The sequence below is a fragment of the Callithrix jacchus genome, chromosome X (genome assembly GCF_049354715.1).
Source record: "Callithrix jacchus isolate 240 chromosome X, calJac240_pri, whole genome shotgun sequence".
NCBI lineage: Eukaryota > Metazoa > Chordata > Mammalia > Primates > Cebidae > Callithrix > Callithrix jacchus.
The window spans coordinates 111,894,098-111,921,149 of record NC_133524.1 but is presented as its reverse complement, the minus strand read 5'-3'; the positions used below and the strand labels follow the sequence as shown (position 1 = coordinate 111,921,149).

The window sequence follows — 27,052 nt, the reverse complement described above, 5'->3', positions numbered from 1 at the left end:
TGTTTGTCTGTCTGTTTGTCCTTCTCCTTAGGTGTTTCTGTGTGTTTCTCGTTGTCTCTTTGTCTTTATCTAGCTCTGGCTCTAGCTCATTCTCGTGGCCTAATCGTCCCCAAGACTTTTTGGCCCAGTTATACCAGGGCTGGCTTCCTTTTCTGCTCTCTCTGTCTATGTCATTGGGTTTCTTTGTGTGTCTGGGACTCCGTGGCAGGTTCTAGTAGAATGCCATCCCGTTCTTGCTGGGAACCTCGAACCACGCTGAAGTTTCAATTTGCTTTCAGGTGCAAGGTGAATGCGTTTTTCGATGGCCTTGGCTCTCCACAGGGTGCAGGATTGTCAGAGGTATTTATGTGGCTCACTTTTTTGCTGGATAAGTGGAACAGAGGACCATGAATCCCGGGGACATGTTCTGCTTTTTCTCCTCTTCTTCTTCTAAGTTTTCAGCCTCAGGGGCCCATCAGCTCATTCTTCTTTTTTTCAGTCCTTCCAGGGAAAAACAGAAAACAAAAACTAAAAATACCACGACGTTCCACCTGTCACCTCAAGAGGTTCCACTATGCCCATTTTCAGTTTTGATTTATGGAACCTTTTCTTCTCACCTGTTGCAGAGTCATTTCTATTCTCCTTTGAGACTTATTGTCAGAATTGTATAAATTACCAATATGTATTTCTCCTTGGCGCATTCATTTAATTTAATGTATTTGTTTTTCCAAGGGACACCTCTTCAGAGTTTTCTTCTTTCTTACTACCTCTTTTCTTTGTGTTTTGCAATATGGAAAATATTTTTAGTTTTTACTGACACCTTACATTTAAGTAAATTCTCATCAATTTAGGGCTTCATCAATATTTTTCAGTGTATAATCCATCAGATGTATATTTATGTATGTAATTTCATTGAAAGTATTTTGAAATGCAAACAATGAAAGATTACTTTACTAGGAATATTCTGAGAAAACTTGAAAAATCTACGTAAGTTTACTTTGGAGATTTTGAAGAACAGTATGTCAGACTTAAAAAATCGTAAACATAGTCTACATTTCGGAATAAAAAGACCTATCCTGTTAAATATTTGAAATAATCATTAGTGAATCAATCTAACTTAATCCTCTGGGAAATCTAAAGGATTTAGAGTACTTTGTTTTATCCTGTGTTCACTGTGGAATCATCAACTGGAAGGATTTTCCAGGAAAGTTATGAGAATTAATTCCCATTTGGTAAAAAATTTAGCATTTTTGTATATGAAAATATGTAGAACAGAATATCCAGAATTAAATCAGAGGGCATACAAGAATTTAGTTCATGACAAGGCAGTCTCATAAATCAACTCGAGATAAAAACATGGTACAAATGTCTAGCCATATAGAAAATTCTCATAGTTTCATGCCTCACCTAATAAACCAGGATAAATTCTATGTGGATTCATGAATTAGTTGTACTGTGAACATAATCATTCAACAACTGAATAAATGGGCTCATTGTTTTATCACCGTGCAGTATGGAAAGTCTTTCTACCTTATACTCAAAATTGGTCAAAGAAAATATAGATAAATAAGAACACATATAACTCATCATGTTAAGAAAAAAGCAAAGTTGGAAAAGCAGTAACGGGAACTGCTGTTTTACATATTACCACAGAACTTATGTGAGTTACTACATTTTGGAAATAAGGCCGGGGCCTGCCAGGCACTGTCATCCAAGAACTTTGGGAGGTCAAGGCAGGTGGATTGTTTTAGCTTGGGAGTTCTTAGACCAGCGTGAGCAATATGGTGGTACCCCATCTCTATAAAAAATAAAAAATTAATAATAATAAACACCCATGCAAACAACAACAAATAACTAGTCCGGGTTGGTAGCACACTGCCAGCTACTATGGAGGATGTGGTAGGAGGATTGCTGGAGGCCAGAATGTTGAGGCTGCAGTTAGCCTCGAAAGTGCCACCCCATTCCAGCCTGACGACAGAGGAGGACCCTGTCTTAGAAAAAGGAGGAAAGAATTAGAGAAGGAACGAGAAAAATAAAGTAAAGAGAAAAGCAAGCCAAACTTTTGCCTCAGTATCTGTAACAACAAACACATGCACATACAGATAGATGCATGTGTGCTCACACACACACACACACAGAGACAGGGAGCACTGCCATTTAGAAATAATTGTGTTTTCTTTCCTTTTTGACGTTTTTGTCTAATTTGGCCAATTTGTATAGATATTTTGTATTATTACCACTATCTTCTATCATCTTTGATACCTAAAATTATTTCTTTAAAATTTTCATTTTATTTCATTAATAATCATGGCCATTTCAAATCCTATTGTACAGAACTGCAGAAAGATGAAAATGTGAAAGCCCCTGACAATTTTAAGCGTTTGTCCTTCCATGTTGAATACATACATGGAAATGAACGATATCGCTTTTTTTCTTTTTCTTTTTTTTTTTTTTTTGAGACAGAGTTTCGCTCTTTTTACCCAGGCTGGAGTGCAATGGCGCGATCTTGGCTCACCGCAACCTCCGCCTCCTGGGTTCAGGCAATTCTCCTGCCTCAGCCTCCTGAGTAGCTGGGATTACAGGCACGTGCCACTGTGCCCAGCTAATTTTTTGTATTTTTAGTAGAGACAGGGTTTCACCATGTTGACCAGGATGGTCTTGATCTCTTGATCCACCCGCCTCGGCCTCCCAAAGTGCTGGGATTACAGGCTTGGGCCACCGCGCCCGGCCTTTTTTTTTTTTTTAAATAGAAGGGATTTCGTTCTGATTGCCCAGGATGGAGTGCAGTGGAGCAATCCCAACATAATACAGCGTCAAAGCCCTGGGCAGAAGCAATCCTCCCACCTCAGCCTCCCGAGTAGCTAGCACTGCCGGCCCGCGCCAGTCAATTTTTTGTAGTTTTGGTGAAGAGACCGGGTTTGGCCAGGCTGGTCTTGAACTCCTGGCCTCAAGCGATTCTCCCGCCTTAGCCTTCCAAGCTGCTGGGATTACAAACAGACGTGAGTCAGTGCGCCTGGCCTGAAGCTGTATTTCTTTTTGGTCAAATATTCCTTAGAGGAAAATTTTCTTCTTCTTCAGGTTTACATTCCGGGGAGCCCAGCCCCTGTCGGCAGGACGGTCATGTGGTTTAACAACCAGTCAATATAAACTGAACGAGAGCGCACACCCTCCTCAGCCATGTAGGTGGGGAGAACACGAGTGGGGCGAAGCAATCGGTGGGCGCACCTTTCTCCCCATGCCCGCCCTGCCACAGGAGACGCTTCCAGGCCCACCGACGGTGAAAGCCAGAAAGGCTCTACTAGGAGGACCTCCCTACACTTGCCAGAAGTAAAACCTAGGCAGCGGCAAAAACTCGGCGTCCGAAATGCGCCCCAAAGTCCTCGGATGCCCGCCGGACGCTGAAGCCAGCCCAGCTGTAGCCGCCATCGCGCAAGGTCGCGCGGAGCACTGGCTGCTCAGAAGCAGGAGGGCAGGGAAGGCCCTCTGCACCAGAAAGGCCGTCCACGGCACAAACCTTAATCTCGCGTCCTCCAGTGTGAGGGAAAGTAAAGGCAAAGAAAGGAAAGGAAAGAAAAGGCGAAGTAGACCTACCTGGTTGAAGATCGCGCGCCAGCGGGAAAGGCCCAACCCGCTTTACGTCCTGCAGTCGCACTTCAGATACTGGGTAGGATGCCCCCTCCCCACTCCTGGGAGGTGAGGGCTTAAAGAATCCGGGGAAGAGAAGGGAAAGGAATCCTGTCTTCCTAGTGCCGGCTTCGCCCAGGGTAGGAATGGGTGTCCTCAGGCTTCCCCAGGTGCAAGAAGGGGCGGAGAGAGGCAGCTTTGGGAAAGTCGGGTGGGAAACCTCTCCTCTTTGCTAATTGCTGAGGAGTACCTATTCGTCCCGCGTGATTCCTTTGAGTACGGTTCTCGCTTGCGAGAGGGCAAAGGAGACTGATGTATCGAGAAAACGAAAAGTGTACCGTTTAACATTCACAAAACTGTTTAGAGAAAAAAGAAGCTTAAACAAGTACACTTTCAAGCGATGTCATCAGTTTATATTATCTGTATGCCTGATGTTATTAAAAGCCTCAATTGCTCCCTCCCCAGGTGAAAAACGGGTTCCCAAGACCAAACACTGCCCACTTTTTTTCAGGAACTGCTAGGGGCCAAGCGCTTCTTCTGCAGCCTTCCAGAAGATGCTGCTAGTGGCGCATGCGCCGTCTAGGTGGGTGGGGGTGTGCTGAGGCCGAAGGAGTGATAACGACTCCTAGGTTTCCCCTGCCTGACCACTCCCCAGATTGATATCTTCTTTTGAAAAAAGGGACCTGCTGCCGGGCGCGGTGGCTCACGCCTGTAATCCCAGCACTTTGGGAGGCTGAGGCGGGAGGATCATCTGAGGTCGGGAGTTCAAGAGCAGCCTGGCCAACATGGACAAGCCCGGTCTCTACTAAAAATACAAAATTAGCTGCGCGTGGCGGCGTATGCCTGTAATCCCAGCTACTCGGAAGGCTGAGGCAAGAGAATCGCTTGAATCCGGGAGGCGGAGGTTGCAGTGAGCTGAAATCGCGCCATTGCACTTCAGCCTGGGCAGCAAGAGCGAACTCCGTCTCAGAAAAGAAAAGAAAGAAGGAGAGAAAGAAAAAAAGGGACTTGTTCGTCTTGCAAAAATCATGTTCGCAGAATGCAGACACCTGTAGTGTATTAAGGAAAACGAAGATAATCTGTTGATGACAGTACTCTGCGGAGTGTTAACTTGGGGCGTGCATCCTCCCAGCACCTGTTTCCTAAGGGGAGGGAAGATGCAAATTAAGATCGTTTAAAAATAATAGCCTAGTGAGTTCCCAAAGCCCATGGGAATCATGCAAGCTATTCGGGGTGCTTAAAAAAATTGACTGTTAAGATATTATGGATCCTTTTTTTCCCCCTACAATGTAGTCCTTGATTGGTTTTTGTGAGAATTTTTTTTTTCACAAATACGTGTTTTCAGTGGGAACCAAAGTCATCCCTGCCCAGGTACACTCTCACGTGTACTCACCTTAAAAGAAACACCTTAAAAAGAAATCCAAGGCCTCTGAGGACACTGCAACTGGCCTTTGAACGGCTCCAGCTTCTCAGAATTTCCTGCCTCCATTTCACTCTTCAGCAACTGACCTTCACACTCTAAGTCTCCCACCCCCACCCCAAGACCACCTGCGGCCAGATACTCCCAGACCTTTTCTCTTACTCATTCCCTGGCTGTTTTGGGGGGCAGAGGTGGGTGGGAATTACCAGGAGGTGCGGGAGGGGGGAATAAATGGGCGTAGGTGATGCTTTATTCTTGTCAGTCAGCTGCTTTCTCCTGCTGAGGGGAGAGTTGGGGGAGGGATTAAGGCTCTGCCACAACTCCACGTTATAGAAAATGGAAACCGAAAAGAGCTTTCCCCTTTCCCCCCGTGGAATTACCCAAAAAATAACTCAGCTATGAATCTCAGCTGCCCCTCTCTTGGTATTTCCCTGTCTTTCTCCTCCTTTATTTAGGGTAGGAATGTCCATCGCCTGACACAGAGAACCAAGTCATAGCCTTTTATCTGTCTATATTCCCTGAAAGGGCACAGATTCAATAAGCACTCGTGCCAGGAAACCAAAGTCAACAGAGGTTAAAGGCTTTGCCAAGGTGAATTAGGGTGGCAGGATGGATCCAAACATGCCAGGCTCTCATGCTGCAAATCCTTTGCTTTCTCCATGCAAACGGCCAAACAGCTCAATAAAGGATGCTAGCCTGGGCAACAAGAGCAAAACTCTGCCTCAAAACAAACAAACAAACAAACAAAAAAGGATGCTCAATATCATTCATTTAGGCAAATGGGCAAATACAAAGCAAAATCACAAGGAGATACGCCTAGCACTTATTAGGATGGCTAGAATAAAAACAAAACTGAAAACGTGTGAAGATGTAGAGACATTGAAACTGTCATACACTGCTGGTGGGAAAGTAAAATGATGTAGATAGATATTTAATGTTATGGAAAGCAGTTTGGCACATCCACAGAAAGTTAAACATAGTGTCATTTGATCCAGCAATCCCACTCATGTGTATCCATCCAGAGGAAAAGAAGTCATTATACAAAAAAGACACTTGCACACACATGTTTATAGCAGCACCATTCACAATTGCAAAAATATGGAACCAGCCCAAATGCCCATCAATGAGTGAATTTAAAAATGTGATATATGTGTATATACAGGTATATATATATATATTCTGGTTGCTGTGGATGCCATTATTTCATTCCTTTTATGACTAAGTAGTAGTCCATGGTGTGTGTGTATGTGTGTGTGTGTGTGTATATATATATATATATATATATATACACACACACACATAAATATATGTATAAATATATGTATGTGTGTATATATATACATATATACACCATGGACTACTACGTAGTCATAAAAGGAATGAAATAATGGCATTCACAGCAACCTGAATGGAATTGGAGACCATTATTCTAAGTGAAGTAACTCAGGAATGGAAAAGCAAACATCATATATTCTCACTTGTAAGTGGGAGCTAAGCTGTGAGGACCCAAAGGCATAAGAATGATACAGTGGTTCGGGCAGGGTGGCTCCCACCTGTAATCCCAGCACTTCGCAAGGTCAAGGCAGATGGATCACTTGAGGTCAGGAGTTCCTGAACAATATAATGAAACCCTGCCTCTACAAAAATACAAAAATTAGCTGGGCATGATGGCACGTACCTGTAATCCCAGCTACTGGGAAGGGTGAGGCAGGAGAATCACTTGAGCACAGGAGGCAGAGGTTCCAGTGAGCCAAGATCACTCCACTGTACTCCAGCCTGGGTGACAGAGGGAGACTCCATCCAAAGAAAAAAGATACAATGGACATTGGGGATGTGGGCGGGGGGAGGGTGGGAAGGAGGCAAGGGCAAGGGATAAAAGACTACACATTAGATACAGTGTACACTGCTTGGGTAATGGGTGCACCAAAATCTCAGAAATCACTACTAAAGAACTTATCCATGTAATCAAACACCACCTGTGTCCCCAAAACCTATTGAAATAATAAAAAGTTAAACATAGGGTTACTATATAATCCAGCAATTCCACTCCTAAGTATATACCCAAGAGAACTAAAAAGAGATATTCAAACAAAAGTTATGCATGAATGAGGCATTATTCATAAAACCCAAAAGAAACAACCCAAATGCCCATGAATTGGTTAATGTTTAAACAAATGTGCTGGCTGGGTGCGGTGGCTCACGCCTATAATCCCAGCACATTGGGAGGCAGAGGTGGGCGAATCACAAAGTCAGGAGTTTGAGACCAGCCTGGCCAATATAGTGAAACATCGTGTCTACTAAAATTACAAAAGTTAGCCGGGCGTGGTGGCAGGCGCCTGTAGTCCCAGCTACTTGGGAGGCTGAGGCAGGAGAATCTCTTGAGCCCGGGAGGCAGAGATTGTAGTGAGCTGAGATAGCAGCACTGAACTCCAGTGTGGGAAACAGACCAAGACTCTGTCTCAAAAAAAATAATTAAAATAAAAAATTAAAATAAGCAAATGTGCTATATCCATACCATGGATTATTTTAGCCGTAACATGAAATGTAGCACAGATATATGGATTTAACCCTAAAAATATTATAATACATTAAAGAACCAGACACAAAAGAGTGCAGATTGCATGATCTCATCTATATGGAATGGCCAGAATAGGCAACTCCAAACAGAAACAAAGTGGATTAGTAGTTGCCAGGGGCTGGGGAAGGGGGAATAAGGAATGACTACTAATAGAAATGGAGTGTTCATTTTAGAAAAATATTCTAAAATCGGCTGTGCTAATGGATGCACAATTTTCTGAGTGTGCTAAAAAGCAGTGACTTGTATATTTTTATGTGATGAATTATATGGTATGTGAACTGCATATCAACAATAAAAAATAAACTAGCACATAGATTTAATAAAATTTAGGTACAAGATTGGTGGGAAATTTTATAGTGTGGGTTAATCAAGACGAGAATACTTCAACTCACTGATCTTTTATATCAAATATATGCAAAACATATGTGAGTGTGGCCGGGTGTGGTGGCTCATGCCTGTAATCCTAGCACTTTGGGAGGCTGAGGCAGGCAGACCACCTGAGGTCAGGAGTTCAAGACCAGCCTGGCCAACATGGTGAAACCCGTCTCTACTAAAAACACAAAAATGAGCCGGGCATGGTGGTGCTCATCTATAGTCCCAGCTACTCTACTCAGAAGGCTGAGGCAGAATTGCTTGAACCCAGGAGGCGGAGGAGGTGGCAGCAACTTCACCACTGCACTCCAGCTTGGACAACAGAGCGAGACTCCACCTCAAAAAATAATAATAATCTGTGAATGCTGAAATCATGCAATTAAAGTACAAAGCATCAACTATGAATGTTCTTGCCAAAAAGATATATTGTACCTAAATCTAACCAAATCCATAGAACTAACTACAAGATATTCTAAAATATCCATAGAACTAACTACAAGATATTTTGCACTGGAATGGATACAGTGAAATGTAGAAAGTGAAAAATTCTACAGGACAAATAATAGACTAATCTCTCACCAAAGGAATAGCAAAGAAAAAAACAGGGAGAATTGTTACAGATTAGAAGATGAAGAGGAAATATTTGAATCAATATTATTTGTAGTACTTATTTTTTTAAATTTTATTTTAAGTTCCACGATACATCTGCAGGACTTGCAGGTTTGTTACATAGGTAAACGTGTGCCATGGTGGTTTGCTGCACCTATCAACCCACCACCTAGGTATTAAGCCCCACATACATTAGCTATTTATGCTATTTAGATCCTAATAAGAAAAAGAAAAATTTAAGAGGCATATTTAGGTCAAACAGCAAAATTGGACATGGATGTTTTCATGTGCCATTAAATAATAGTTATAATTTTTTAGAGGCAATGATGGCATCTTGGTTACATTTCCCTAAAGTCCTTATTGTTTAGAGTGTATATTATTGTAAACTGCATGGATTATATAGCTTGTTAGAATTCATGTGTGAATTCATATGATAATTGGAATATACTTTGACATATTTCAGCCCCAAAAATAGAAAATAAAACATAATTGGTAAATGGTGATTTGTTTTGTTTTTGTTTTTGTTTTCAGACAGGGTCTTGCTCTGACGCCCAGGCTGTGCAGTGGCACGATCTCTGCTCAAGAAAATGGTGATTATTAGCCAGGTATGGTGGCTCATGCCTGTAATCCTAGCACTTTGGGAGGCCAAGGCGGGTGGATCACCTGAGGTCAGGAGTTCAAGACCAGCCTGGCCAATATGATGAAACCCTGTCTCTAGTAAAAATTCAAAAATTAGCCAGGCATGGAGACAGATGCCTATAATCCCAGCTACTTGGGAGGCTGAGGCAGGAGACTAGCTTAGCAAGCAAGGGGTTGCAATGAGCCAAGATCGCGCCATTTCACTCCACCCTGAGTGACAGAGTGAGACTCTGTTTCAAAAAAAAAAAAAAGAAAAAGAAAGAAAGAAAATGGTGATTATTGGATTATTGTTGAAGCTGGTTGGTGGACATGAAATTTTGGATACATTCTTCTATCAGCTTTGAAATTGTTCATAATAAAGAGTAAACAAGAACAACCAAATTGGAGTTTGAGTATATTATTGAGAACTATGAGTGAAAGTATCACAAATAAAAGAGTTGGGCTGGGTGTGGTGGCACAGGCCTGTAATCCCAGTACTTTGAAGGCTGAGGAGGGCCGATTGCTTGAGCTCAGGACTTCGAGACCAGCCTGGACAACACGGCGAAACCTCATCTCTACAAAAAATACAAAAATTAGGTGAGTATGGTGGTGTGCACCTGTAGTCAATGCTACTCAGAAGGCTGAGGTGGGAGGATTGTTTGAGCCCAGGAGGTCAAGGCTGCGGTGAGTCAAGGTTTCATCACTGCATACCAACCTGGGCAACAAAGTGCGACCCTGTCTTAAAAAAATAAAAATACAAATAAAGAGTTGATTACGGTCACATTCACAGAGCTATAATTGCTTGGGTTTCAAGAGAGGATTGAAAAAAGGTGATTTTTATTTAAAGTATTGTAAAAATATTCAGCAGCTTGAGGTACAAGGTGTCGATTTTTAATAGGCCTTTGAATCAAAATGTAGTAAGTAGAAGGAAGTTATATAGTACTCTTCTTTTATAAGTGCACTATACTGTTGACGAGGTCACCTCTGGGAATGGCATGAAGATTAGGACTGGTGAACAAAGGTGACTTTCATTAATTTCTTCAACAAACATTTGTTGAACATCTAGTATATGCTAATCATGTTCTTAATGTGGAAAGTACAGCCACGAAATAGACCAAAACTATCCCAATTCACATGGAGCTCACATTCTAGTAGAGAAGACTGATAAAATCGTATGTACTACAACAGCAAACTGAGCAGGGAAAGGGAACAGTGTGGGGTGGGTGTGAAATTTGCACCTCTGGGTGGATTGTAGAGCTAAGGCCTCGCTGAGAAGAAAACATAAGAGGAAAGATCTGAGGGAAGAGATGAGAGAACTCTGTGGATATCTGGGAATGGGGATTTCAATGAGAGAGAGTATCCTGAGCTTTCCATGGATTTTTCCCTGCCAATGTATTCATCACTGACAAACAGTAATTTTCCCCCAGTCTTGATGCAAGGGGTGCTTCATTGTTGTTTGGCAGCATGAATTGGTCAGGATTAAGACCACAGTTACCTTGATGATTCACATAATTAGGACATGGTTTCAGACCTTTGATGCTTTGAACAAACTGAGGCTATATCCATGCATAGTAACTGTGTATGTTTCTATAAAATGGATGTTTTGGGAATACGTCTTTGCAATAACCTCTCACTTAAGTAGTTCAGTCCAGTATTTTAAGCTGTTTATAGCTACTTGAGTATGAATTTCAAACTGTTGCTTAGCACCCAATGTCAGGATACTCAACCATCATTGGAATCAATAAGCTATAGGTGGGAAAACATTTCCGTGTGTTTGGATGTGGACCTAATAAATTATTTGTTTCATTAGTTTCAGAAAAGGAACAATGGCTTAAGTAAGTAGAAAAGCCTGTTCAGTATCTTTGACCACAAGCCTGAATCTCGGACATTACCATATAAGGTTAATAAATGGTCATAGTTGATTACATCACAATAGGTATGACCTTATAAAGGCCAAACCAGCTTCAGTCTTAGGCTAATTTCTCCTAAGGGTGGGTAGTGGCTTGGAGGGTTTTAAGAGTTGTTGTTGTTATATTTTAATTTTATTTTACTTTAGTTTTAAATAGAGAAGTGGTCATGCTATGTTATCCAGGCTGGTCTCAAACTCCTGGGCTCAAGCAATTCACCTATCTTGGCCTTCCAAAGTGTTGGGATTGTGGGCGTGAGCCACCTTGTTTGGGCCCTTGTTATATCTTAAACAGTTAAAAAGACTGTTTTTTGTTTGTTTGTTTTTTCCTTTTTTTTTTTTTTTTTTTTTTTTACACGGAGTTACCCAGGCTGGAGCGCAATGACGCGATCTCGGCTCACCACAACCTCTGCCTCCTGGGTTCAGACAATCCTTCTGCCTCAGCCTCCTGAGTAGCTGGGATTACAGGCACACGCCACCATGCCCAGCTAATTTTTTGTATTTTTAGTAGAGACGGGGTTTCACCATGTTGACCAGGATGGTCTTGATATCTTTACCTCGTGATCCACCCACCTCGGCCTCCCAAAGTGCTGGGATTACAGGCTTGAGCCACCGCGCCTGGCTGTTTTTTCCTTCTTACTGAATACTTACTGAGGAAAAGTGGTTTGTGTCTGTGGCAAAAGAATTCAACAATACTTTCTTTCCTTTTCAGGTCACACTATTATAAAAACATAGAAGAGTGTCATTTACAGCTGGTGTGGCCCTGTGGTGGTATAACCCAGACTTCAAGCACAGGTAAAGATCAGACAGACACTGACGTCCCGAATCTGATAGGTATGTAACACAATTCTCAATTGTCCTTTGATTATGTTTTACTCCCTTCTGCACAATAGGCTCATTTTTAAAGGTATGTCTCTCACTGAACTTCCTCTCTTAATGTCTGATTAGGCACTGTGTCTGTGTATACCCTATGGCTAGAGTTGTTAATTATGATAATCATGAGAGTTATCTCTGTGTGGTTGAAAATAACCTATTTGATAAGTTATAACACTGCTGAACTCAGATTAAACTCAAATCCCAAGAAAAGGTCATTTTTTAACTAGAGCTAAATGCCTTGATATTTGGAAGTATGACTTTCTGAAATGTTTTCATCCAGTTTGTACTGGTACCATGGAGGTTTGGTAAAAACCATATCTGTTCATTAGGCTTTGACTTGCATCATAGCCATCTCCTCAATGCTCAACATTGAGCAAAGAAAGGCAGCGTTATTTCAGTAATCTGGGACCTTGCAAGGCTATCAGAGTAGCCTGATATTTCCATAATCCACAGAGCTGGGAAACAATCTGGGGTGATCCTGTTTGTCCCCTTGGATTGCTGAAAAAAAAAAAAGGACCCTCCTGGCGTCCTAAACCGGGATCTCTGAAGGCTGTGTGAACCTTCCCATGTGAAGTGCACTCTGCAATGTGGCCTTCTGGTTAAGCAGTTTTATTCACATTTTACTGAAATTGCTGTTGGAAATGATCCAGCATAAGCTTATTTGTGGTGCATTTCAAAAAAGAAAACTACAGCTGTAGCATGCCAATTGTATATTATTCTTGCCTCCATAGCAAAAAGTAGGCTCACAGTAACAATCAAATGTAAATAATTTATTATTTATGATGTATTGTTCTTTGTGGTTTTAATAGTACATGCTTATTATAGGCAATTTAGAAAGTTATACACACTTCATGAGAAAGCCATGAGAGTACTTTCAAACCTTTGTATTGGCTTCCAATTTCTAATGGATCAGCACACATACTCTCCTGGTGACTTGGGCAAACCCTGAAGCCAAGGTTCAGCAGATACTGGCTTGTTGCTATGTGCCAGGTCCTTATGATTATGCTTTATTTATCTACAGTATTTGGGGCAGCAAGAGATGAGGGGACCAGGTAAGAGAGGGTAGTTAGCATCATAAACCCCTTATGACTTCATCAACTTGTCATCCTGGTTTTGAACCAATCATTTTACTTCTCTAGGTTTCAACTTTCTCAACTAAAATAAGGATCGAATAAATGAGTGGTTCTTAAATTTTCTTTTCTTTTGAGACAGAGTTTTGCTCTGTCACCCAGGCTGGAGTGCAGTGGCACAATCTCAGCTCACTGCAACCTCCGCCTTCTGGGATCAAGCAATTCTTCTGACTGCCTCCTGAGTAGCTGGAATTACAGGCATGTGTCACCGCACCTGGCTAATTTTTATATTTTTAGTAGAGATGGGGTTTCAACATGTTGGACAGCTGGTCTTCAACTACTGACCTCAGGAGATCTGCCCACCTAGGCCTCCCAATGTGTTGGAATTACAAGTATGAGCCACTGCACCCAGCCAATATTTTATCTTCAAGGACCTTTTTGAGAAGCTGCTGAATGGTGTGGGAATTTTTGTAAAAAGCAGAATGTGTACATACATACACACAAATTCAGGAACCTCAAGGACACCTATGGAATTCTCTAAAGAGCTCAGTCTTTTCCAATTTCATACATATATGTGATTCTAGTGTCTTCCATCATTCAGATTATATCAGGCCCCTGCCTAAAACTCTCCAGTGTTTTCCCTTAAAATTAGAATTAAAATAAGAACCAGCCACAGCTAGTTGCCAACAAGACATGGTTACTCTGCCTGCCCCAGACACAAAGGTTTTCTTTTTTTGTAAGCTGTAGTCAGGTATAATTGACAGACAATAATCTGCCCTTATTTAAAGTGTACTATTTGATAAATATTGCCAGAGGTGACAGCTGTGAAAGAATCAGCAGAATGAACACATAGGACATATCCATCACATTCCAGTGTTCTGGATCCATATGTGTGCACAGTGATGAAACCTACATTATTGCTCCAAAGAGATTGCTTAGTTATTTATGTCATAATATATCATGTTTATGGTTAACTAGGAATAAATTATTATCAAGGCATTCATATATGTATTGAAAGAAAAAGCATCCACCTTGATGGTTTGAATGTTCCTTTCTTTCATTATGTATGTGTATTTTCTGCCTCGGTCCAATGTTATTTAAGCAAAATTTTTCACTAGAGATCCTGAGTTAATGAGTGTTATTGGATATCCTCTTTGCATTGCTTTTAGTTTAATGGTTATTTGAGTCTTAACCATTTTAAACATGGAGCCTTTGACACATTTCCACTCATAATGAATTACAAAAGAAATTTTAAGAATTCTATAATCATAAAAGTTGAACATATTTTCAATGATTTTAAAATAGTGATAATGTGGTCAAATATATTCATGGTGCTTGGTCTTGACAACCTCCATTCAGTAAGTTATCTAAGGAAAGAATATACAGTAGCTTATGTTTCATATGTGGTATAGGTCAATTTCTCTTTATTGGCAATTACATAAAAATAATAGCCTGCATAGTAGAGTTATCAACTGGCAGCCACCTTTGCCTAAGGGAGGCGACATAATTTCTAATTGCTTTTGTTTAATCTTAATAGACTCTTTTTTTTTTTGAGACGGAGTTTCGCCCTTGTTACCCAGGCTGGAGTACAATGGCGCGATCTCAACTCACCACAACCTCCGCCTCCTGGGTTCAGGCAATTCTCCTGCCTCAGCCTCCTGAGTAGCTGGGATTACAGGCATGCGCCACCATGCCCAGCTAATTTTTTGTATCTTTAGTAGAGACGGGGTTTCACCATGTTGACCAGGATGGTCTTGATATCTTGACCTAGTGATCCACCCGCCTCGGCCTCCCAAAGTGCTGGGATTACAGGCTTGAGCCACTGCGCCCGGCCAATCTTAATAGACTCTTGAGTGGACTTAGTAAAAGTTGAAGAAAGTGAACAAAAACAGTAGTGGAAATTTCATAAAAGGAAGGCATACCATATATTAGATATTATTGTTTTACTTAATTTTTTTTGTTTGAGATGGTGTTTTGCTTTTGTTGCCCAGTCTGGAGTGCAGTGGCACGATCTTGGCTCAGCACAACCTCCACCTCCTGGATTCAAGTGATTCTCTTGCCTCAGCCTCCTGAGTAGCTGGGATTATAGGGATGCACCATCACTCTCAGCTAATTTTGTATTTTAGGTAGAGATAGGGTTTCTCCATGTTGTTCAGGCTGGTCTTGAACTCCCCTCTTTAGGTGATCCACCCACTTCAGCCTCCCAAAGTGCTGGGATTACAGGCGTGAGCCACCATACCTGGCTTATTGTTTTATTTAATAACCTACTCTTACCACATATTTTATTCTAAGAGTAATAATTTTTGTAAGAGTAATTTTTAATATTGTTTCAGTTATGCAGTACTTTATATTTCTGGACCCAAATCATAAGCACAGGATATTTCTTCGTAGAATTACAGTGAAGCACTGTAAACAAATGAAATATCTATCAGTTGAGAAGAGTTCAAGAAACATATTGGACCAGGCACAGTAGATCACATCTGTAATCCCAGCACTTTGGGAGGCTGAAGCGGGTGAATCACTCTAGCCCAGGAGTTACAGACCAGCCTGAACAACATGGCAAAACCCTGTCTCTAAATAAAATAATATAAATATGTATTTTTATGATATAACCATACATACTGTAAAATACAATGAAGTTATTTATAAGTAACTCTATAAAAAGAAATTTATAAATAATAGAATGAAGTGTGTAATTTGATACATTTTGATGTATGTATACATCCATGTTACTGTCACTATGTCAAGATATTAAGAATATCCAACACCTCAAAAACTACTCTTTCCCCTTTGTAATCTTCCCCTCATATCATTCCCTGCCCTGCCATCCCCTGGCAGTCATTGATTTGCTGTATATCACTATAATAAATTCAACAGGTTTTTGGAGTTTTAAATAAATGGAACGATACAGAGTGCATTCTCTTTTTTTGTCTGGCTTGTCTCACTTGGAATATTCTGTTTTTCATCCATCCGTGCATCAGTGATTCATTTCTTTTGTTGCTGAGTGGTGCTCCATTATACAGATAGGCCACAGTTTGTCTGTTTTCCTGTCAATGGGCATTTGAGGTTTTTCCAGGTTTTGGCCATTACAAATAAAGCTGCTAGGTACCTTTGGGGGAACATATGTTGTATGAACATATGCTTTTATTTCTGTTGAGGTATAATTTACCTATTGTTAAATTTACTTTCAACGTGTAAAAAGTTGTATGACTTTTGACAAATACATCTAGTCATTTATCTACCATCACAATCAAGATATGGAATCTATGACCCCAGAAAGTTCCCCTGGGTTTCTTTGTATTTCAATGCCTTCAACCTACTTCCAGCCTGGCAACCACTGATCTAATTTCTATGCGTATAGTATTATATTTTTAATAGTATCATATACTTGGAATCATAGAAAAATGATCCATTTGTTTCTGGCTTCTTTCACTCAGCACCATGCTTCTGAGACTCATCCATGTGGCTGCATGTATCAGTGGTTCATTTTTGTTGTTGATGAATATTATATTGTAGGGATATGTGACAGTTTGCTAATCCATTCATCAGTTCCTGGACATTTGGGTTGTTTCTAGGACTTTGTGTATGTATGGTATAAAACACACACACACACTCACACATATACATATATATATGAACATGTTTATTTCAGCCAGGCGTGGTGGCTCATGCCTGTAATCCCAGCACTTCAGAAGGCTGAGGTGGGTGGATCTCCTGAGGTCAGGAGTTCGAGACCAGCCTGGCCAACATAGTGAAACCCCATCTCTACTAAAAATACAAAAAAAAAAAAAAATTAGCTGGGCGTGGTGGCGGGTGCCTGTAATCCCAGCTACTAGGGAGGCTGAGGCAGGAGAATCACTTGAATTCAGGAGGCAGAGGTTGCCGTGAGCCGAGATTGCACCATTGCACTCCCGCCTGGACAACAAGAGTGAATCTCCACCTCAAAAAAAAAAATTGTTTATTTCTAAGATCTGAATTTCAACACAAAACAGTTAAAATGTCCATGATAAATGAAAATAAATTTGGTCTACCATGTTTTTCTTTTCTTTTTCTTTTTTTTTTTCTTTTTTGTGACAGGGTCTGACTCTGTCCTCCAGGCTGGAGTACAGTGGCATGATCTTGCCTCACTGCAGCCTCAACATGCCCCCACCCACCCCCAGACAAAGACTCAAGGGATCCTCCCACCTTAGCCTCCCTAGTAACTGGGACCACAGGTGCACACCACCATGCCTGGCAATTTTTTTTTCTTTTCTCTCCTTTTTAAAAATTATTTGTAGAGACAGGTTTTCACCATATTACCCAGGCTGATTTTTTTTTCTAGGAATGAAAACATGATGATTTGCCTTTAGTTGGGGATCTATTTCTTCATTATGCCACTCCTACAACCAGCACTATCCCCACCCCCACATGAGTACTTAATTGTCATGAAAATATTCAATGAGTGAGGGTGTAAAAATTCAAAGAGCAAAAAATGCTGAATATATTTAATATGTAATACTGCTTAGATATTTCCTGAAAATACATTATTAAGTGTATGTTTATCTTGGTGATCATTGCAGAGAAATGAAGAATTCACAGCCTGATCGTAACTTCAAGCCAAGAAATAAAAAAAGGAAGAAAAAATCAAGAAGCTCAGAACAGAACTTCATCAATACTGACCACAGGTAATGAAACTAGATATGTATTGTATCATGTCACATTGTGATCCATGGTAGGAAATTATCTTGTTAGATGGAAGCAAACTATAATAAGTAGTAGACTTTTTAGCAAATTCTCATTTCATTTAAAATAACTCTATAGAAAACAATAACTCCATAGATTTTATTTTCTAAGACAATAAACCATTTTCATGTGTGGAAAATACCCAGGGATTACTAAACTGTCCTAAATGTTTTGTGACAACATATTAAACAAGCAAAAATTTGTTTGTTTGTTTTTTTGTTTGTTTGTTTTGAGACAGAATCTCACTCTGTTGCCCAGGCTAGAGGGTAGTGGCATGATCAAGGTTTACTGCAGCCTCAACCTTCTAGGCTCAAGTGATTCTCCCTCCTCCACCTCCAAAGTAGCTAGGACTGCAAAAACATACCACCCCACACCTGGCTAATTTTTAAATGTTTTGTAGAGACAGGGTCTTACGATGTTGCCCAGGCTGATCTCAAACTCTTGGCCTTAAGTGAGCCTCCTTCCTCAGCCTCCCAAAGTTCTGGGATTATAGGCATGAGCCACCACACATAGCCACAAAACTAATTTTGAGAAAAAATTGTTATAATTATGTGAATAATTGGGTCAACAATATTTCCTTTTAGAAAGAAAATTGGGGCCAGGCGGGGTGGCTCATGCCTATAATCCCAGCACTTTGGGAAGCCGAGGTGGGTGGATCACCTGAGGTTAGGAGTTTGAGACTAGCCTGACCAACATGGTGGAACCCCATCTCTACGAAAATACAAAGAAATTAACCCAGCATGACGGCAGGTGCCTGAAATCCCAGTTACTGGGGAGGCTGAGGCAGGAGAATGGCTTGAACCCGGGAGGTGGAGGTTGCAATGAGCCGAGATCATGCCATTGCACTCCTAGCCTGGGTGACAGAGCAAGACTCCATCTCAAATAAGAAAAAAAAAAAAAAGGAAAAAGAAAAAAAAATTGGACCATATGCAAGATCTCGTCTCAAAAATGAAAGAAAATCTTTACATTTCAATAATCTCAAAGCCCTCTGTATACCTATGTAAATCTCAAATTTTTAAAAACCTTTAAACTTTATACATTCAGCAGAACTTTCTGCAATGAAAGTTCATTGCAGGGAATATGCATAAAGTGAAGACTGCATTTTAACATAATGGATGCTCACTAGGTGTTTATTGATTGAATTGGTTTGTTTCTACCATTCTATAAAAAATAAGTTAAGCAAAAGTCAGCAGTGAACTGCAAATGACACAATCTGTTGGCCTTTACCTATCCTGACTCTAGTTCACTTCATAATATTTGATCATTTCTTTTCAATAAGGTTTTATTTTTCTATCCTCCTACTTCCTTTTTTTGGGGGGAGGGGGAGGAAGGCAGGAAGGGAGGGAAGAAGGACGGTAGGGAGGAAGGAAGGGATGAAGGAAGGAAGGAAGGAAGGGAGGAGGCGGGGAGGGAGGGTAGAAGGACGGTAGGGAGGAAGGAAGGGATGAAGGAAGGAAGGAAGGGAGGAAGCAGGGAGGGAGGGAGGGAGGGAGGGAAGGGAAGGAAGGAAATCAAGCAATGAGAGAGACATTGCCAACCTGGATCTAGAGGTTTACAAGTTGATTTCTTTTTTTTTTGAGAGAAGGAAAGAAAAAAAAAATAAGTAAAGGAGAGGAAGAAAGAGGAAGAGAAAGAGGGAGAGTAAATGGAAATATTGCTTTATTTTGAAAAAAATTGAGTATTAATAATGGCCAATCAATGTTTCATTTAAACTTATGGGTAGGTGTGATGTGGTATTGACAAGAATGTATATTTTGTGTATTTGAAGTGGAGAGCTCTATGAATATTTATTAAGTTTACTTGTTCCGGATCTGAGTTCGAGTCCTTGATATCCTTATTAATTTTCTGTCTCATTGAATCTAAGTCTCGTATCTGGGTGTTAGGATCGTTAGCTCTTGTTGTTGCATTGATCCTTTTACCACTATATCTTTTTGCTTTAAAATCTATTTTCTCCGATATGAGAATTGCAACTCCTGCTTTTTATTTATTTATTATTTATTTTTGCTCTCCATTTGGTTGGTAAATCTTTCTCCATCCCTTTGTTTTGAGTCTTTGTGTATCCTTGCATGTGAAACAGGTCTGGATGTAAAATGCCATTGGGTTTTGGCTGTGTCTTTTGATTGGGGGATTTAGTCAATTTAAATTTAGGGTTACTTCCATTTGATGTTGACTGGCTGTTTTATCCATTCGTTGGTGTAAATTCTTCTTTATGTTAGTGCTCTTTACTTTTTGGCGTATTTTTAGAAAGGCTAATACTGGTTGTTTCTTTCTGTGTGTAATGCTTCTTTCAGAAGCTCTTGTAAAGCAGGCCTGGTGCAAATGACACAATCTATTGGCCTTTACCTATCCTGACTCTAGTTCACTTCATAATATTTGATCATTTCTTTTCAATAAGGTTTTCTTTTTCTATCCTCCTACTTCCATTTTTTTTTTTTTTTTTTTTTTTTTTTTTTTGAGATTGAGTCTCACTCTGTCTCCCAGGCTGTAGCACAGTGGCACAATCTCAGGTCACTGCAACTTCTTCCTCCCAGGTTCAAGTGATTCTCCTGCCTCGGCTTCCCAACTAGCTGGGATTACAGGTACCTGCCACCATGCCCAGTTAATTTTTGTATGTTTAGCAGAAATGGGACTTCACCATGTTAGCCAGGCTGGTCTCGAACAACTAACCTCAAGTGACATGCCCAACTCAGTCTCTCAAAGAGCTGGGATTACAGACGTAAGCCGCCGCACCTGGCCCCTTTTGTATTTCTGAGAATTCAGTTACTTTCCCTTATTTTACCCCTCAGTGGGGCATTCCTGAAGGTTCTGTCCTCAGTTCATGACAAATTACATGCATTTATGAAGACGTGGTCTTTTATAGTAAAAAGGGAACTGAATTAGGTATATGAAGAATTGCATTCAAGTCTTGATCATGTTTCACACTGTGTGAACTTTGTCCATTTACCCAAACTTTTTGGAGTTTGTTTCCTCATCTGCAAGCAGTGAAATGAAACTACTTGCCCAACTTACATAACAGAATTATAATGAGGATCAAAACAGATGATAGATGTAAAAACTCTGACAAGGATATATTACCATGCAAATGGATGTTACTTTTCATTGTTACTATTATTAGACAGCTAGGTCACTGACAGTATGAGACAGAATCTTTGTATAAACTTATTTGGCTCCTAAGGAAATTAAACTAATGTTCTTGTATTAATTATCCATATTTGACCAACTATTCGAACAGGTCCAAGACATATAGAGTATGTTTTTGCATATGTTTATCATGAAATCTAATTTGTCATTATGTTGTAGTAGTATTTCACAAGGCCTTTGATGAGGATACCAACTTTCCTAGCATTAGAGTGTTAGCAGAAGTAGTCATTGTGTAGAGTTTAAAATGCTTATTATATTTCTTTACAAGTCTTTTCTATATACTGTTAGGTCCTTGAAAGTTAATAAATTAATAAGTTTATGGCTGGGTGCGGTGGCTCACGCCTGTAATCCCAGCACTTTGGGAGGCCGAGGTGGGTGGATCACGAGGTCAGGAGTTCGAGACCAGCCTGGCCACATGGTGAAACTCTTTCTCTACTAAAAATTAAAAAATTAGCCAGGTGTGGTGGTGTATGCCTATAATCCCAGGTACTCAGGAAGCTAAGGCAGGAGAATCATTTGAATCCAGGAGGTGGAGGCTGCAGTGAGCTGAGATAGCACCATTGCACTCCAGCCTGGGCAACAGGGCAAGACTCCATCTCAAAATAATTAATTAATTAATTAGTTTGGTGCAAAATCTCTTTATTTATTTTATTTATTTTTTTTTGAGACGGAGTTTCACTCTTGTTACCCAGGCTGGAGTGCAATGGCACCATCTTGGCTCACCACAACCTCCGCCTCCTGGGTTCAGGCAATTCTCCTGCCTCAGCCTCCCGAGTAGCTGGGATTACAGGCACGCACCACTATGCCCAGCTAATTTTTTGTATTTTTAGTAGAGACGGGGTTTCACCATGTTGACCAGGATGGTCTCGATCTCTTGACCTCGTGATCCACCCGCCTCGGCCTCCCAAACTGCTGGGATTACAGGTTTGAGCCACCGCGCCCAGCGCAAAATCTCTTTAAAAGCCCACAAATGTCTACTGTTATATATTCTGGCCTGCATATTTTATTGCAAACATTTAAACATTTGACTATTTGTATTACAGGAGCATGGACCATCAGGCTGCTTGTAGACTTCAGGATCTTTTCAACCAGTCCTACAGGCAGATAGAGGGCCATCCCCACCACATGTTCTACCACAACCATCTCTTCCTAAAGGATTTTTTACTACTTTTCCGACTCCTTTACATGAACTAAGTAGGAAACCATCATCATGACCATCACCTTTGCAGACCTCCTCTACTACCACCTTTGTTAAGAGACCTACTCTCCAGGATCCCCACCTGCTGTATTATGCAGTGAAATAGAAATAAATGTGTAAGCCTCAATTCTATGTGTTGATTCTTGAACTACACGAGAACTCTCTTTGAAGAGAATCAACTCATCAAGGCAAAACTTTGAATAGTTTTTGGTGATTTGGGGCCACTGGTGATTATTAATGAGTGAAAAGTGATTAGCTGGCTGGTCACGGTGGCTCACACCTATAATCTCAGCACTTTGGGAGGACAAGGCAGGTGGATCACCTGAGGCCAGGATTTGGAGACCAGCCTGGGCAGGATGGTGAAAGCCCATCTCTACTAAAAATACACAAATTAGCCTTGCATGGTGGAGGGCGCCTGTAATCCCAGCTACCTAGGAGGCTGAGGCAGGAGAATCACTTGAACCCGGGAGGCAGAGGTTGCAATGAGCCAAGATCATGCCACTGCACTCCACCACAGAGCAAGATTCCATCTCAACAACAACAACAAAAGTAAAAGAAAACTGATTAGCCATGTATAAGTATTGTATAATGTTAGAGAATATGACTGCTTATTTTTTATTTCCTTTGTGAGCTTACCATGTTATCAATATAATATTTCGATAATTGGAAAGTTATAGAGAATATTAAATTCATGTAGAAGGCAAAGAGAAATCAATAAAGTGGTGGAAGGATACTTGTATTAGTTTTTCAGGGCTGTCATACAACATTCCTACAAACTAGGTGGCTCCAAACAACAAAAATTTATCTCTCACAGTTTTGGAGTCCAGAAGTCCAAAGTTAAAGTGTTGGCAGGGCCACACCTTCTCTGGAGGTTCTAGCAGAGTAACTGTTCCTTGTCTCTTTTAGCTTCTGGTAGTTGTTGGCATTAATTGGTTTGTGTCCACCTCTCTCTCTACTCCATGTTCTCATAGCCTTCCCCTCTGTATATCTGTAAACTCCCCCACCTCTCTCTTGTGTCAACAAGTCCACTGAAAAAGATTTTCTTTTAAGGAAACCAAAAGAGACTTTATTCCAGTAAACAGTTTGCAAACCAGGGAGATACAGTCTTCTGTATAAAACAAAGGTGCATTCAGAGAGAAGAGAGTGGTTATTTTGCGGGGGGAGTGGGGGACCTTCCTTTAACTGAGACTACCCTGAGTGGAAGAGTGTTTATCTTTTTTTTTTTTTTTTTTTTTTTTTGACGGAGTCTTGCTCTGTCACCAGGCTGGAGTGCAGTGGCACAATCTCAGCTCAATGCAACCTCTGTCTCCCAGGTTCAAGCAATTCTCCTGCCTCAGCCTCCCAAGTAGCTGGGATTACAGGAATGCACCACCACGCCCGGCTAATTTTTGTATTTTTAGTAGAGATGGAGTCATGTTGGTCAGGATGGTCTCGATTTCTTGACCTCATGATCCACCTGCCTCGGCCTCCCAAAGTGCTGGGATTACAGGCGTGAGCCACCATGCCCGGCCAAGTGGTTATCTTTTATAGACAAAGTTCCCACCCATGTTCCCCACTCTGGTCCACTTATGCAAATGAAGAAGCAAACTTCCTTAGTTCTGATTCCTTGACTTGCTGAGTTCTGATTGGTCCACACAGGTCACAGTCTATTGGCCTATTAAGCAGTTATGGAAGTCCCAAAGTTAAGTGAGCATGGAGTTTTCCAGGACTGCAAAGTATGTGCGTGACCTCTAGTAAGCAAATGGCCTGTTGGCTCTATTTTTAATTTAGGCCCAGTTAGCCACTCAGCATCCATCTTAAAGGATTGGCTCTTTCAGAGTTCACATGTGAATGCATTTAGGGTCCACCCAAATAATCCAGGATAAGCTCCTTCTCCAAAGATCCTTAACATAATCAGGCCGGGTGAGGTGGCTCACACCTGTAATCCCAGCACTTTGGGAGCCTGGGCAGGCAGATCACAGGGTCAGCAGTTTGAGACCAGCCTGACAAACGTGGTGAAACCCCATCTCTACTAAAAATACAAAAATTAGCCAAGCATGGTGCACCTATAATCAATCCCAGCTACTCAGGAGGCTGAGGCAGGAGAATCGCTTGTAGTGAGCAGAGATTGTGCCACTGCACTCCAGCCTGGGTGATGGAGCGAGATTCTGTCTCAAAAAAAAAAAAAAAAAAAAGATCCTTAACATAATTATATATTTTGCCATATAAAGTAATACAGGTTATAGGAATTAGGTCATGGGCATTTCCTACTGGGGACCACCGTCCATTCCACTACGAGAAAATAGGAAATACATTCTCAAAAGGAATTTTGATTCTTTTACTATCTTTAAGTGGTGTTACACATAGGGATGATCCAGTGGCAGCAGGCTAGACAGGAGAACTACATAGCCCAGTGGTGGTGGACTGGGCAGGAAAACCACAAAGGATGCAAATAGCATGTTCATATAGCATTTTCACCTAGCACCCTCCCCCTACCAACCTCCAAAACAGAAGGCCCCCATACAGCCTGCATCACAGGACGGAGTAGAGGGAGGTTCAGATGTTCCTTATAGATAAAGAATAAATCTCTGCATTGGCCACTACCAGATTTCTAAGCTTAGAACTCCAAACATGCATTCAGGTGCATCTGCCATACAGGGTTATTCTCATGGTATGCTTCAGTTATTGCTGTCAGGCATGTTTACCATACACGGGGGTAGCTACCATACAACTGCACATGAAGAAACTTTTTTTTTTTTTTTTTTTTTTGAGACGGAGTTTCGCTCTTGTTACCCAGGCTGGAGTGCAATGGCGCAATCTCGGCTCACCGCAACCTCCACCTCCTGGGTTCAAGCAATTCTCCCGCCTCGGCCTCCTGAGTAGCTGGGATTACAGGCACGTGCCACCATGCCCAGCTAATTTTTTTGTATTTTTAGTAGAGACGGGGTTTCACCAGGTTGACTAGGATGGTCTTGATCTCTTGACCTCGTGATCCACCCGCCTCGGCCTCCCAAAGTGCTGGGATTACAGGCTTGAGCCACCGCGCCTGGCCTGAAGAAACTTTTTAAAAGAGGCAGCAGTGGAATGCATGAATGGGGAAAGGAAAGCAGGTATAGGGCAAATAAAATTACAGGTGAGCACAACATCTAATATGATGGCTATAAAGAGGTAGACTTGGTTAAGTCAGAAATTAAAACTTTCGTGATGATGTCTTTGGTAGATAGAATCATTGATCTCACTTCTTCACCTCCTCACTGTATCCACACCCTTTGTCATGTGACTTTGCATGTCTGTCAGAATTGGAGTGTATTTCCCCATTTATTTATTTATTTATTTATTTATTTATTTATTTATTTATTTATTATTTTATTTTATTTTTTAATTTTGTTGTTGTTGTTGTTAATCAATGAGAGCTTGTAACGTTGCTCAGGTTGGCCTTGAACTCATGGCCTCGCCTCCTCAAGCGCCAGGACAACTGGCTGGAGCCACCTCGGCCCCCTCTTTATTTTTGAGACAAGGTATCTGTCACCGAGGCTGGAGGGCAGTGGCACAATCACAGCTCACTGCAGCCTCAACCTTCCAGGTTCAAGTGATCCTCCCACCTCAGCCTCCCAAAGTAATGGGATTAGAGACATGAGCCACTCCGATTGGCCTCTGCCTCTTTAATATTATCCTCAGACATATGATTGTCACTGGCCAAAGGGATATAAGCAAAAATGACAGCATGTCAATTCTGAGCTTAGGACATAGGAGGCATTATAGTTTTTCTACCTGCTCTCTTTTTCCCTCTGTCATCACCATCCCTTGGGTAGCCTACTGATTATAAAAAAATGAGAGATATGTAGAGTACACCCAGACCCAGACTTGCAGCCATCTAGCTGAGCCTAGCTCAAATTAACCAAGGAACTACCAGGCAATCTGCAGATGTGTGAGCAAAAAAGATGTTTACTGTAATACACCACTGAGATTTAATGATTTTCTCTAGGCCACAATAGCAACCTAATAAAATATCACATGGTGCTAAGAAATACAGATCAGGGATTAAGAGGCAGTGCACAGAATGGATAGGAGCTCATACTTTGGGAGTCAAAGTCTAGCTCTGCCACTTAACTACCTGTGGGAATGTCAGGAAATCACTAAGCTCCCTGCACCTAAGTTTCCTCATTTGTGTAATTGGGATGATAGTTTATGTACCTTGTCATACTTCACAGAGTTATTGTGGTAACTAAATTAATATATATAAACTGCCAAAGATATTAGTTTGCACACAGGAAACACTAGATAAGTATTTGTTATGATTATGATTATGATCATCCTCATCCACTGGAACCTATAGCTAGTATTTGAACCAATGATAAATGTCATAGAGAAGTGCCCAAATGTAATACAAATATTCGGTAGCAATATATATTCTACCTAAAACCATATGAAATTCACCCTTTGCATACAACTTCAAAACAATAAGAATTATAAATCTGTTTTTTTCTCTTTTGAGATGGAGCTTCGCTCTTGCTGCCCAGGCTGGAGAGGAATAGCCTGATCTTGGCTCACTGCAACCTCCGCCTCCTGGGTTCAAGTGATTATGCTGCCTCCACCTCCCTAGTAGCTGGGACTACAGGCATCTGCCACCATGCCCAGTGAGTTTTTTGTATTTTTAGTAGCGATGGGGTTTCACCATGTTGGCCAGGCTGGCCAAACTGCCCAGGCTGGTCTGGAAATCCTCAACTGAGGTGATCCACCCGCCTCAGGCTACCAAAGTGTTGGGATTACAGGCGTGAGCCACCTCACCCGACCTTATAAATCTGCTTTTAACCTTTGCCAATGTAGAACACAAACAACCATATTTCAGTAGTATTTTAAAAAGACATAGCCCCCTGGCAGGGCACAGTGGCTCATACCTGTAATCCCAGCTACTAGGGAGGCCAAGGTGGGTGGATCACTTGAGGCCAGGAATTGGAGA

General features: G+C 41.2%; 1 long non-coding RNA gene and 1 pseudogene across 2 annotated transcripts in view; both read left to right on the top strand.

Annotated features, from left to right (window-relative positions):
* LOC118150673 (uncharacterized) overlaps positions 1 to 22,240 on the top strand; it is a 169,331-nt gene extending 147,091 nt beyond the window's left edge. The window contains exons 1-4 of one of the 2 annotated variants that reach the window (XR_004738845.3): positions 9,167 to 9,187; positions 11,819 to 11,940; positions 17,612 to 17,716; positions 21,959 to 22,240. This is a non-coding gene — a long non-coding RNA (uncharacterized LOC118150673). Of the gene's footprint in view, positions 1 to 9,166; positions 9,188 to 11,818; positions 11,941 to 17,611; positions 17,717 to 21,958 lie in introns of those variants that run through there. The other variant, XR_013531678.1, reaches the window with a different exon arrangement.
* On the top strand, positions 12,277 to 15,343 carry LOC144581224 (zinc finger protein ENSP00000375192 pseudogene; annotated as a pseudogene).
* Positions 22,241 to 27,052: the final 4,812 nt, after the last annotated feature.